Genomic DNA, 13,492 nt, shown 5'->3' with positions numbered 1-13,492 from the left:
CTTTACGTAGTTTGTTATATGAGAACAAACAAAAAAATGCATTCTTTGCTTAGTAGTCAACACAAAATCTAAGGTTGCTGCTGCACGCCACAGGAAAGTAAAGAGGTAAAATACAATTTGGTCAATAAATGCTACCTAATATCTGGAGTTTAATTATAGAAATAAAGCAGAACACAGTCATGCCAATTTTCCTCCCCATAAAGGTATTTTAATGCACAAGCAGGTGGTTCCAAAGTGACCCGCAGACACACTATTGCATTCCAAAGATCCCTAGTTTTAATTGTGACACACAAGGGAAATACTTGGGAGAATTGTAGCCAGACAGAAAACACATGAGTAGCTACATCTCCTACCATGACTGAAATGAAGGGCTCAGTGCAGGATTTAATCAGGAGAATTCCTCATTAAAGGCAGATGGAGAAGACAACCACACATACATATTCCTGACTACACACTGTGGCAGGCACATCCATTGACTCTATTGAGAGCTGAAAAACAAAGTCCATAAATCACCAAATTATTTGAGCTGGGAGGGACCTTCAAGCTCATCCAGTTCCATGGGCAGGAAAAAGTCCCCAGGAGTAAATATCTACTAAATTTTTTTTAATGCATTCTGATAGGACTTTCTAAGTGAGAAGCTCAACAGAACTTGTCATTGTAGTAACAAAGCATTCAGAGAAGACTGAAAAAGGAAAGCACTTGTAATAGCAAAACTGAAGTGCTGGGTGCTTTTAAAATTACAATTTACAACTGAAAACATGCTCAGATAATGGAAAGAAACAGAAGAAACACAAGCCTTAAAAAAGCTTATGACTCTGCTTATACTACACTAATGGCCTTCCCAACCTAACAGTATTTGTGCCTTTAAATATCTTGTCAGAATACTTCAGTATGTTTTTATTATGAGTGTTACATTATTCAGATCCTTTTCTTTCTGTTTCACTTGGTAAAATAATTCCCATTACAGATTTTCAAATCAAGGCAGGCAGGGGATATTGAATTGGAGCTGGAAGTGCAAGAATCCATAGCACTGAAAAAGTTTACTGAATTTGCGTTAGACACTTTAGTTCAATAAGGACAACATTCTTCCAACAGAACTCTGCCTCTGGAAAGATGTGAAAGGTAAAGAAAAGATCTATACTCAAATGAAGGACAAATGTTAAGCTTATTTATGTTTTGTGAGGGATATGACTTCATCTTTTCCCATCATGTATCTTCAAATCATGTTTGTGTAGTATAGGGCAGTATAAGCCCCTGGTGCTACATAAACATGGACAATAAATAACCGCACATAATCCACATCCAACAATCCTATTGTGATTTCAGGAGTTACCTGGAAAGCACCCTGAAAACATCTGTGCAGAAATACAGTCAAAGAGAGACATAGAAATTACATTTCCTTTTCTTCTAATTAGACCTATCAGAGCCCCATCTCTTTTCCAGGACATAATGAAGTATCATTAGCTGGAGCGTGATCCTGTCTGACAGAACTGTTGAATTTCTTTTGATTTATAGCACAGACTGTCTGCAGCATCTTTGTGAGCCTGCCTGGTTTTGTCTGCCTGCCTTCAGAGCCGGGAGGAGCCGTGTGCTGCCGCTGGCATCGAGCGAGGCCAGGGAGGTTGGACAAGCAGGGACAGCACTTCCAGTTGTGACACTTCAGGCACAGGAAGGAGCTCACAGGACTCTCTGGAGGTTTCTCCTCTCCAGGCTGAACCTCCCCAACTCTCTAAGCCTTTCCTCATTAAAGACAACCTTCCACCCTCACGGCCTCCCCTCAACTTGCTCCAGCAGTTCCAACAACAAACCTTGCTTAGTTTACGGGAGCATTCCTTTGAAATGGCATTTCCCAATACCAGATCCAACATCAAATTACCTGTTTTTTATCTGGATGGCAATTACCTCATTTTTCAGTGCTCTGCCCACGAGGCTGACTCAAAAGCAGTTTAAATCAGAGCCTCAGCTCACTGGAGAAGGAATCTGAAGCCAGGGAGCAGCACATTGCTGTGATGCCCCTTGTCAGGGAAATTTGGGTAGTCTGAGAACAGCAAGGCTCCGAGCAACACAGCCACTTGTTCAAGGAAAAAGCAGCGTGCCAAGTCATACTCATATCACGCACTCACTGACATGGCCAAATGCTGTCCATAAATCTGGCTTTCTGATCACTTCTAAAATATTCCAGTCAGCCACAAACTGTCAAACACTTCCTCAGGGAAGCGGAGCTCCTGGAGACATGACTGAAACATTCGTGCCTGTGGGTCATTCTGCCACTATATCCTGCCTGTTGCCATAAGAATCTCTTTCAGCTTGGGAGATTTCAGCACGTTTTTCCAAACTTAGTAAGCATTCCAACAAATTTCAATGGATCAAGTTACTTGAGGCCAAACATTTTTGTTTCACCGAAGCCCAAATAAAACGTGTGACTGCAAGCGGATTGGTAAGAAGTGGTAGAAATATGAAGCAAATATTTGACTTTTACATGTTAACCTCAGTCTAAGTTTATGCCAAAGTCCTTCTCCTGGAGGGAAGTGGTTGGGAATCACACCAGACACATGCAGGCATTGCTCTCCTCGCATGGACAGCATGGCCATGGGGCACCTTAGGAGTGGCCCAGAGATCAAAGCACAAAATGTGGGTGCATAACCCTCATGAAGGCAACATGTGATACTGGGGTGATAGTGGGGCACCAGTACACGCTGTGCTTCCTTTGGTTTGGTTTAGAGCTGCAGCAGCTTAGCCTGTGACAGCATCAGCCACGGGGGAAACCACTGGAGTGCTCTGCTTGTATTCATACAGCAGACCCAGCCTCATTAACCTGCTCATTAAACAATCAAACAAAACTACAGAAGTGGGGAAAGAGAACCCCTTATTTGGAATTGGAAGCTACTGTTTCTATTTGCATACAATACTGCTGAGAATAAAGCAAAGGCTCTGAGTTTCATATTATTCCTCTCTGTATAACATTTCAATTCAGCTACCCCATAAACCCAAGGACAATTAACTTCCAGACTGCTGATAGTGGGCACAGCACTAAAGTTTACACTTTAAGGCAGCTTAGCAAACATCCACCCAGAGTCCCATATTTACCAAAGGCTGAGACTTTAAAGCTCAATGTCCAAGTCCTGGGCCCTAAAAGTCTCATCCCCCTCTGGTTCATTACACTGGTGGCACATGTGAAATTAGACTTATAAGACAAGGATGAAACAAGCCCCCAGGATTTTTGTGGAGCTCTGAGAGGTAAAGATTGAACACAGTTTATGCTGTTCTCTGTTGCCCTTGAGGAACATGGGGCATTGTCCCAATTACTACTGCTTTTATTACTCCTCCTTTTGGCTTTTGTGATATTGTTGGACAGTTGCTCCTTTACAAGGGCAAGTGTGCTTAGCAGAAAACGATGGCCACAACTCCATTCACCTCCTGAACACCTTCTTTGGGTTAAATTGCTATTACTTACACTGAATTTACGGTGTAAATAAACACAGCAGAAGGTGGGCAGAAGGGCATATAAAACACAAGCAAAACGTTGGTGTTGTTTACTTTTGTTACACCTGCTTTTATTTCCCTTCTCATTTCTTTTGTTTCTGTCCCTGATCCGGGCCTTGAATTTTGAGAAACACTGAACCCAATTTTTGATGTACAAAGTCAGAGTACTAAAAGATTAGCCAGTTGTGAAATGCCTTCCAAAGCATCCCCCTGCCTATCTAAAAAGCTGCCCCTCTGACTGTTTGGGATGGATTTCCTCCCTTTACACAAAATATCAAGCCAATGTAATATATTCAGAGTCATCCCTGTTATTGTGGCACCAGCATTCCTGGGAATAAGGTTATGTTACATAGGTTGTTTTTCCAGGTATTCAGGAGCTGAAATTTTGTTCTGAACACAGAACAAGAGCAGCCACTCTCCTGCAACTACAAGAGCACAAAAGCACCAGGACACCTTTTCTCTTTCTAGGGACAGACCTCTCTTGTTTCTATAGAAAATGGAGGTGGCTCTCAATTTTATACAACCATTCTGGTATCTTAAGTAAACAGACACAACACTTCTGCTTTCCTGGTCTGTTGTTCCTGCTGCATTCCAGCTCCACAATCAGACTAATCAGGCTGCTAAGAACTTTTCAGGGAGCACAAATGTTATTATTAATCCTTCTCTGGCTGCATGGCTAGGAGAACAGACCTCAGACACACAGCAAAGCACTGAACCTCTGAAAATGGCTCTGAAATAGGATGTGGCACAGCACAACTGGCTCTCTGAGGCTTTTAGCAGCCATCTCTGTATAACGCCAAGCTGTGTAAAATACAGTGTAATTCAGAGTGTTCCTTTGCTACCAGAAGGAATAATTAATGCAAGCAGTTATTATGGGAGAACACAGCCAACCTCATTTGCATCGGTGGTACTCTGCCAAACTCTTTACATTTGTGATAAATCGTGATTTCCAGGCCATTTTAGAGTCCCTTTGCACGGGCAGTCTGAAGGGCAGAAGAGTAAATAAAAAAAAAGAGAAAGCCTGAAATATAAATTAATTTTAATGTGAGGAGCTGGACATTTTTAGGTACATTGAGTTTCATATTAAGCATGAAAACACCAAAAGAAAGCCTGAAATTTTGTTCTGGTTTGATTAGTTTGTATACCCTGTCTCAGGAAAGGTCTAAAAATAATTGATGCTGCAGCTACTGGAGATTTCTCCATAACATAATGAAAACCGTTTCATGAACTTTCAGTTTCTCAGAGCTGCATGATCAAAGCCAGCTAAATCATTAATCTGCTTTTGTAAGGAAATGTGTGAGACATCTGCTGGCAGCACATTAAAACACCACGGATTTTTTTCCCTACTGGTTAACACAAGAGCAGAGACTGAAGTCTAGCTCCAAAACCAGTAAGATTAGTAGAGTCAGCCCTGGTAGCTTCAATGGGTTTGCTTTTTTTAAAATCTGCCCTCTGATACATTAAAAAAGGCTCAAAAGACAGCAAAAGTATGCTTGTCTTTTTTTGATTAATTTTCTTCTTTATTGGGGGAGCTATAACCTTCTACCCTCCTTCCTCGGCAGTGCTGAAATTCAAATTCAAGACTAGCAGTGCTCTCAGAATGAGGCAAAGATAAACAGCTGAAGAGCACAAAAACAACCAAAATTTTCAAAAGATGCAAGCAAGAAGTTGGGGAATAAATTTGCAATATAGGTTGTAAATATCTTGCTCTACAAAACACGGAAGATGCACATTTGGGCAAGGGATACTGGCAAACCCTGCCCTTATAGATGACATTTAATCACCGAGTTTCACCTAACAACCTTCAACTCCTGTGGTTTTCATGTTTGTTTTGCTCTAACTCTCAAAAGCTGTTACAGTGGAAAACAGAGCTGATTCACTCCAAGTGTAGGGGGCCATTCAGCTTGAAATAAAAGACTGCCCAATTTCTATCTGCTCTCTACGTACATGCTCAAGTGAAGTGATGCTGACATATCTGGATGGAAGTAGAGATAAATGGAAACAAACCACCCAGTTCTCCCCACACATCACAGTTTTCTGGCACGCTAACTTGAAATTAATTACTGCTTGCATAATAACAAATGAAAGGTTTAATTAATTCTTTCAAAACCACATCAGATTAAACACCCTGTGTACAGTCTACATTCTGGTGTGCTATGTGTGACAGGGATACACTGAGCACACTGAACTGGGTAGAGGAGCTTAAGTCTACCACAAAAGAGTCACAGATATGACAACCAGGTGTTTTACTAGAGGTAAGAAGTTCATAAAGAGAATTGTTTTCCTGCTGGCAAACAGCAAAAAAATCTTGCGTGCACCCACCTAGAATCGCCTGCCAGAAGACTTTAACCTGAAATATTTTCTCTCATGGTTTTTCACTCCTTTTCCCCTGTCCTTAAGATACATTTGGGGCATATCTTCACAGATTTATTAACACTACAGCAAATAAATTTGCTACATTTGAAAAGTTAAGGCTGACATTAGTGTTGTTGAAAAATAGAATCCAGACATCTCTGTCAGCATTAAACCTGCAGTGTTTCTTTCACAATGTCACTGGAAACCCATCCTTCTTTCTAGAGAGATCCATTTCAGGATCAAAATCTCTTGGCAGCAGCAGATGAGATTAAGTACTGACAGATCAAGATATGATAGTAGTTGTCGTTCTAATTGGGAACGGCGTAAAGAACGACACGGACTCTCAAGGGAGTCGGAACAGGAGAATTCTCTAGTTTATTACTTCAGGCCTGTTTTATAGACAGATACGTGGAAAGTACAGAAAGGAAACTCTTATTGGTTAGCAAATCAACACATCACCATCATTGGTCAGTGGGGTACAACACCCCCCGACCTTCTCCTGCAAGGAAAACAAGAGGACAGACAAACAGCACCTGCAAGGCTGTTTTGTGTCCCTGAGGATTGTTTTGAAATCCTCCTATGAATTTCCCAGGCTAGCTCTCAGGCAGGACTGAGAGGCCATGGGGCCTGCAAGCCTGCTCCAAAGCTAGCATCCACAAGTAGTAATAAATGTGATGGAATTAAAAGGAAAAATAAGGCAAATGATTCCCTATAATCTGTGTTTCTCTATTGAGTTGCCACATAGGTCATGTCATTTGAAGAGTTGTTGTCATTACGTTTTGGTTTTGAACTCCCGAGAAATGAGCAGTTCCTCCTCACCCTTTACATAACTCCCAAGAAACATCCACGATTCAGTAAGGTCTGAGAGGCAGCGACACAAAGAACACAATGAACTTCAGCCCTTTCCAAGGCATTTGTGCAGAACTGGCGATTTTTAAAAGCTGAGTCAAGGGTGCAGTTTTGAACAAAATACTCATGGAATATGATACTGTGGAAAAGGGAACTTGTAAAAAGCCTCTGAGGAAAGAAACCACCTCAGCTCAGAAAAGAGCTATTTTCCAAGCAGTAATTACTGCTTAAACCCTGACTTTTCAGTTGTTCCAATTAACTCTACAGCTTGAAATCTCTGCTTTGGTTTCTGTTCAGAAAATGATTAACTGGCTTCATTGGACTGCTTAAAGGACTAGCAGAGGTCCATGTAATCCAGACCTCTCTCCCTCAGGACCAAATGCAGACAGTGAAGAGTCAGATGCCAAAGGCACTGGCATCAGTATGATCCATGGGCAGCCTTCAACACCGAGAATGCACAAAAACAAATATCCTCGCTTTCCCAGCGCTGAAAGCCACTACCATTGCCACTCAAGCACAGTGTTCACAGACAAACCTCATCTCAGGCACTTAAAAATATCACCTTCATAAAGATGCTGCATTTTCTGGGGGGGAAAAACCCCCTAATATAGGCAAAATATTTTTTCCACAGCTGCCTAATGAGTACAGCTTAAGGGTAGGATTACACAGAAGAGCTAAAAGGCAGCAGGGGATCTGGATGAACTAATTGAGATGGTTCATTTCAGTCCCAAACAAGCCCTACTGGAGAAAGCTGACAAAACTCTACGTTACATGAAATAGAACATATACTGAGATCTTCAGTCCAACTCTTTCATATGTGACTGCAAAGTCTCATTTTCCCTTAATTTCCTGCCCCAATACCTACCTGTTTGCACACAATATTACTGTTTAACAAGAGGCTTCCTTAAAATACTTCAGCTGCATTTAAATACAAAACTCTGCTGTGCCTAAATGGCAGCAGAGCTGTAAGCACAGGTCTTGCCTATCTGAATTTACAGTACAACATGACTGGAAATGCCAATTGCTACCAATGCAGTCATGAAATTTTCTCTCAGCTCCACAGCCTCCACCATTGTGCCTTTCAGCTCTCACTACACATCTGTCGGAGCAGATCTTGCAGGAAGATAGAATAATAAAAGATGATAAATCCTTTTAAGGCAGCATATCTTCATGGGTTTAGTGTATATGAACTGCTATTTGAATCATGTTCACCCTGGAGCAGCACACGGTCATCATCATATCAAATCTGAAACCATTACAGAAAAGCACCATTCCAAATGCCTGTACTTCCAACTCCTTCAAATAAGAGTATATTAAACTATCAGATTTGCCTTGGCTATTATTTCATGCTGTGCACGCTTCATGCTTTTTTCAGTCTGTCCTTCTAATTAAAGAAATGACATTATCATGACTGTGAAGAAGTTTTCCCACTTCAGCCAGATATAGCAGATGACTGGGCAGTGCTTGAATTACACAAAGCTGACTTCCCCAGGATCCAGATACACTTCAAGGACAGCAAAATCCTCCTGTTGGAGGCCTGCCTGCACCCTTGTACAAACACTCGTGTTTGAGCTGTGACTATTGTGCCAGCTCTCCTCACACCAAGCCCTCCTCCATTTCACACATCACAGCAATGCCATCAGGAACAGCTTCAAGTGGGTCTGCTGTAGACCAAGAACATTCCTAACAAAAAAGAATTTGGCCAGCCAACTCTGTGAGCACCTCAGGGGGCTGGTGAATAGATGAGCTGAGCTGGAACTGACAATGAGGTGCCCACTTCTGCTGGCTGCTCTTACCTCAGCACTGCAATCAGTGACAGGAACGTTTGTGAGGCTTCAACTCTTGGCAAACTCCTTCCTGCCTGCAAACAGGCCTGAACTTGCAACATAAGCAATTCTCACTTGTGCCTTCCTGTAAAGAGTCATCTAAAAGTGTCCAGATGTTTCAATCACTGTTTTCAATTTACTCCTGTTCATAAACCAAACGTGTCTCGGGGATGACTCGTACATCCCCTCTCTACTTTTACACATGACCTACTCCATACAGACTTCTATTGCGTGAGGAATGCTTCGCCAAGAAGGTTACTCTGAACATCAAAAATTTTAAAAAAAACTGTATTCCATGCCAACTTTGAACAAGTTCTACTATAAAAACCCCATTTCCTAATTAGTTTTTTATACACAGAGTGCTGAGAACGCCACAAAAGCAGGTTTCCCAGGACAGCATGATATTTTTTGTTTCAGCAAGTCATCATCTTTTCTCCATCGAGAAGTTAGGCTAATTCTGTCTTCTGTCGTCTCCCGAAGCTTTGGTGAAAAGAAAGCTTCCCAGGTGAACCACCTGCCTTTTCCAACCCAAATGATGATTAAGCACAATCTATTTCATCTCTAAAAATAAAATCAAATCAATATTTGTAGGTTTTAATTAAGAAGGTCAAGTTCCACATGAGGCATTACAGAACACGTGATCACGAGTGATAGAGACAGAAAGTAGATGAGAAACAAAAATAAGAGATGAATTTGACTTTTCCTGAACTTGACAGCACCCTGACTTGCTTGAGAATGAATCTGTTCTCTAATTAAGGCTTGGGGAGGCTCCAGGAAGATGGATTTTCCCAGAATCTTTGCTGACTAACAGAGACTAACCTCATCCCTCAGCTTTGACGAGACAGAAATTCTTGATAAGCTTTCCTGGCGCACTCTGCCTTGTGCCAGACACATCTGACTATGCAAGTGATGCTGCCTGCAGACTGATGGACTCTTTTGGTAGGCATTGAGGTAGCAGGGGAAGATTAAAAGCTTTAGGATGTGCCACTGGCATTTAGAAACCAACTCCCAGTCCAGAAAAACAAAAGGGATGGAACTGCATCCAACCCAGCTGGGGAGCAGAGAGAAAACAAATTCATTGTGTAAGAAATAATAATTTTCAGAAGCAGATCCTGTGTGCTAGCATCAAAGGGGCTGGTAAATTAAGGCCACTCTGTAGCAGTGGAATAAATTCAGTGTCATAATACAATGATATTTATCAAGTTTTCCTGTGGCAGAAGATCTCACTACATCCCAAAAACTGAGCCTAAATAATTGAGAATTAAGATTAATCCTTCTTTTAGAGAGCTACTGTTATGCTGCTGCAGGATTTCGGCACATATATCAATAATCCTATTTCATCTGCATGGCCACAGATCTCTTACCAAGAGAAAGACCAGTCATGTTTTTGGGTGCTGGGAAAGTTACAGCTTTAAGTAACACCCACACTCCTCTCTGATGACAATCCTGAGCTTTCCACTCCTGAGATGAAGGCAGGCTTATTTATGTGGGAAGTCCCATTGATTTTTACCTCTACAATAAAACCCTCAGCTTCAGGCTGAGAAGCCAGACACATAATGGTTATCTTTCTTCCAGGAGTAGGTGGGACATGCCTCCTTGAAGTGAAGTCACAAGTGAGCTATCTTTCTCAAGTTTCACAAATAATTCCTACCTCAAAGCTGCTCAGCCCTACAGGGATGAATCCATACACCCTGATGAACTGCTGAGATTCCCAAGGGTTTCATGCAGTCAAACAAAACACTACCAGGGATGCAGTTGCTACAAATCCTCTCTGCTTTTTGGCTTTTTACCTTGAACTGGGATTTTTTCCTCTTTCAAACTCTAACGGTTCAACACCAGGTACAACCTCATGTGGCTCTAATTACCACAAATAGGCAAAGCAATCAGGCTCATTATCTAAAACAGGGAAGCAGCTGCCAGGTCTCCTCTGTTTCCCCCTTTCCTAAACAGGTTTTCTTCTCCCAAAGCATTGCCTGGAAACATTAGCAACTTTTGACTGCTTTGTGTATTATTAGGGATATGAACAGTGACTGAAGAGAAGATAATAAAGCAATAAAATATTTAGCCAACTCATGAGCTTTTATGACTCAACTTCATTGGCATTGTTCCTGAGCATTCTTCACTTGAAGGATGAATTCTATTGACTTGCTCTCAATCAGTTGCTTAATATAAATTGATGAGTAATAAAAGATATTGAATTAAAAGGTTATTCCAACAGCCTTTGAACTGAAGAGGAGGGGGGAAATGAAGTCCCATTTTCTTTTGCGTGCTTGAATCAGATTTTCTATCAAGGCAAACTTGCATGTTGTGTTTTTATTTCATCAACTCCACACTCATTCTGGACACCCTTTTTCAGCATTTTTTACCTGTAAATCCAGAGATATTGCACAAATGTTCAAGTACCAGTAGAGCCTGGTCTCAGAGACCAGAGCAATAAAGATGTCCAAGCTAAGTCCAAGCAATATCTTAAACCAGCAGCTAAGTTTGCTCAGTCTCATCATCCTATCGAACTCATTTATGTGATCTGGTATGGATTATGGTAGTAAAACACCAGGGAGAAAAATCAAATCCCTCCTACTCCTGACAGGAATGATCTTTTGGCTGTGCCCTGTACAAGATTTAAAGCAACTTACATTTTGGGAAGTAAGGACAACATATCTGTTTTTACCTTGGGAAATTCCAGCTAAACCATAAGGCTCCTAAGCGCCACATACTCAAAGCACTTGAGGAATGGGGTGCTATCTTTTCTTCAAACAGATTTCAGAAGCAGCTTGTATTTGATGAGCAGATGTCTATTTTCTCTCACTTTCAGCCCTGCAATTTTGATTCCTGTTACACAGCTGCCACCTTTAATTCATTTCTTGTACCTGACAGAGCAGTTCTGAGGTCATTGATATATTGACTATAGTTCTGCCAACTCTTCCAGAAGCAAACCAGGAACTGGCCATGCCTTTTTCCTGTCATTGGAAGCTAAAAGGGGAATTTGAAATGGGCTGCAGTTGGTCTTGATTGTCTAGAGCCAAGCTGACAAGAGACAAAACACCTTTCTCACCAACTCGCTACATGCAGAGTGTGTGAAACCATGCAGACGCAGACAAAAATAATCATAAACTGATCCTTGATAAGTTTAGGCTGGAAATTAGGAAATTTAAAACTATTCAAGACATGGAATTTTGTATTAACAAAGTTTCATCATAGTTCAGAGAACAAAGCAGCCAGCCAGTTCAGATACAGGTAAAAATATAATAATCTTCTAATACAAGTATTCTGAGGGTCTTCCACAGAGTTCAGCATTTTTCTTAATCCCTCAGCTACTAAAGGGAGTAGCGGTAAGAGTATTTTATAAAGCTGATCATGACATGAGTTGATATAGCTAACAGAAAAAAAAATATTAATGAAGAAATTTTAAAACAACTTTTTGTAAAAAAAAACTGTAAAAAATTGATTAATGAAGAAATTGTATTTATCTACAAACACGACTATTTCTCAATTAACATTCCATTTAAAAAGCTCCAATTCTCCAGGACGGTAACGACACCTTGCCTCTATCCGTGTTGCCCGAGTGCCGCCTTGTGGGCAGTCTCTGCAAGTGCACCCGGAGCGGCAGAAAGGAAAAACACCCAACTCTGCTCATTTCTTATGAATAAATAAGAAACGAGAATAAATTGGCTCTGTGAATTTTGACGGGGAAGGTGGGAGTCCCTCTGAGATTTTGCATAAACTTTCTCACCTGTGATGTTCAGCTTTGCCAATGCCATGAAAGCTCATGCTCACCTCGATGTTTCATCTCTCCTTGAGACCTGCAGGCTGGATGATGGACTTGGTCAGAAGGAGCTGCTGCACAGACCGACATCAAGTCTTGACTAGGTCTCTTCACTAAATCACTAGATTTAATTGAATTTCCCTTGAAATAAAGGAATTAAAGGAGGGAAACCTGGGTTGTCTTTGCTCTCCCATTTTCCCATCAACACACCTGCTCAACTCTAACATGACAAGTCCTAGCAAAGGGACAAGGTGGTTGGCAGCTGATTTTCTGCTAGAACCTGACTGCTTTTCACAAAATAAGTGATAGCAGCTACTCATATTTGCTCATTAGCCTTCCCTTCTTTAGCTTTTGTATTATTTCAGATTATCAAAGATGATTACAAATGCAAAATAGCCTCAGTTCTGCTTCCTAGAGCTGAACTCAAATCTACAGGAAATTAAATAATCATGAAAAGCATGTAAAGAAGTGCAATCAAAGAAGACTCACTTGAAAACAGCAGATTTCTTTAATGGCAACATCCTGCTACAGGAGTATTAGGTACTTATTCTGACAATAATTTTTAGCTTTTAATCATCTGTTTTGGTAGGGTTTGGCTCAATAACTGTTGAACACTGACATCTTCAGGTGGAAGAGCTATAGAAGTACACAAATAATGGGACAGACTAATTATAAACCATTCAAATATAAAATAATTCTTGAAACAATTCTTTTCCTTCCAAGATGAATTAATTTGGCTCTTTTCACTTAGAAAGAATTACACACAGCTCCAGAGACAGTTCCAAAATGTTAGCATAGATATGAAAACCCCTGCAGCCTTTCCAATAGAACCTCATTTTATTGAAGTAATGCTTGAAAGGTGTCAAAAGATATGAGGGTTCCTCACAAAATATCCTACTAAGTGTCAATAAAATCTACAGTTCTTTATTGAGACATTTTCCCCAAGGATGTACTGATTATGGGAAAGCCAACAATTTCTAATCAATTTATAGTCTTGGCACAAGGGAACGAAACAAAGCTTTCTTTGAGTTTCTTTTATTTGTTTCTAGCAGCCTTTTTTGATCACATGCACTCTGAATATTTGGATTAATTTGACTCAAGACAAGTAAACAGGCTAATTCTGAATTTACAATCATGACAAAAAAGTACTGAAATGCTGTGGTCCTGTTGCTAACTTGACTATATTCAAAGAACAGTCAATCTACTTTTGGCACCT

The 13,492-nt window shown here is 40.8% G+C and overlaps 1 long non-coding RNA gene across 3 annotated transcripts in view; it reads right to left on the bottom strand.

The window, feature by feature from the left end:
* The window catches only part of LOC148184235 (uncharacterized), a 65,485-nt gene that overhangs the window by 11,043 nt on the left and 40,950 nt on the right, over nt 1-13,492 (bottom strand). The window lies entirely within an intron of this gene.

This window comes from Pseudopodoces humilis, chromosome 6 (assembly GCF_049639895.1).
Source record: "Pseudopodoces humilis isolate 2021_Gansu_Grassland_sample_001 chromosome 6, ASM4963989v1, whole genome shotgun sequence".
In the NCBI taxonomy this organism is placed as follows: domain Eukaryota; kingdom Metazoa; phylum Chordata; class Aves; order Passeriformes; family Paridae; genus Pseudopodoces; species Pseudopodoces humilis.
Note: the sequence above shows the minus strand (reverse complement) of the source record. Positions and strands in the feature narration are given on the sequence as shown.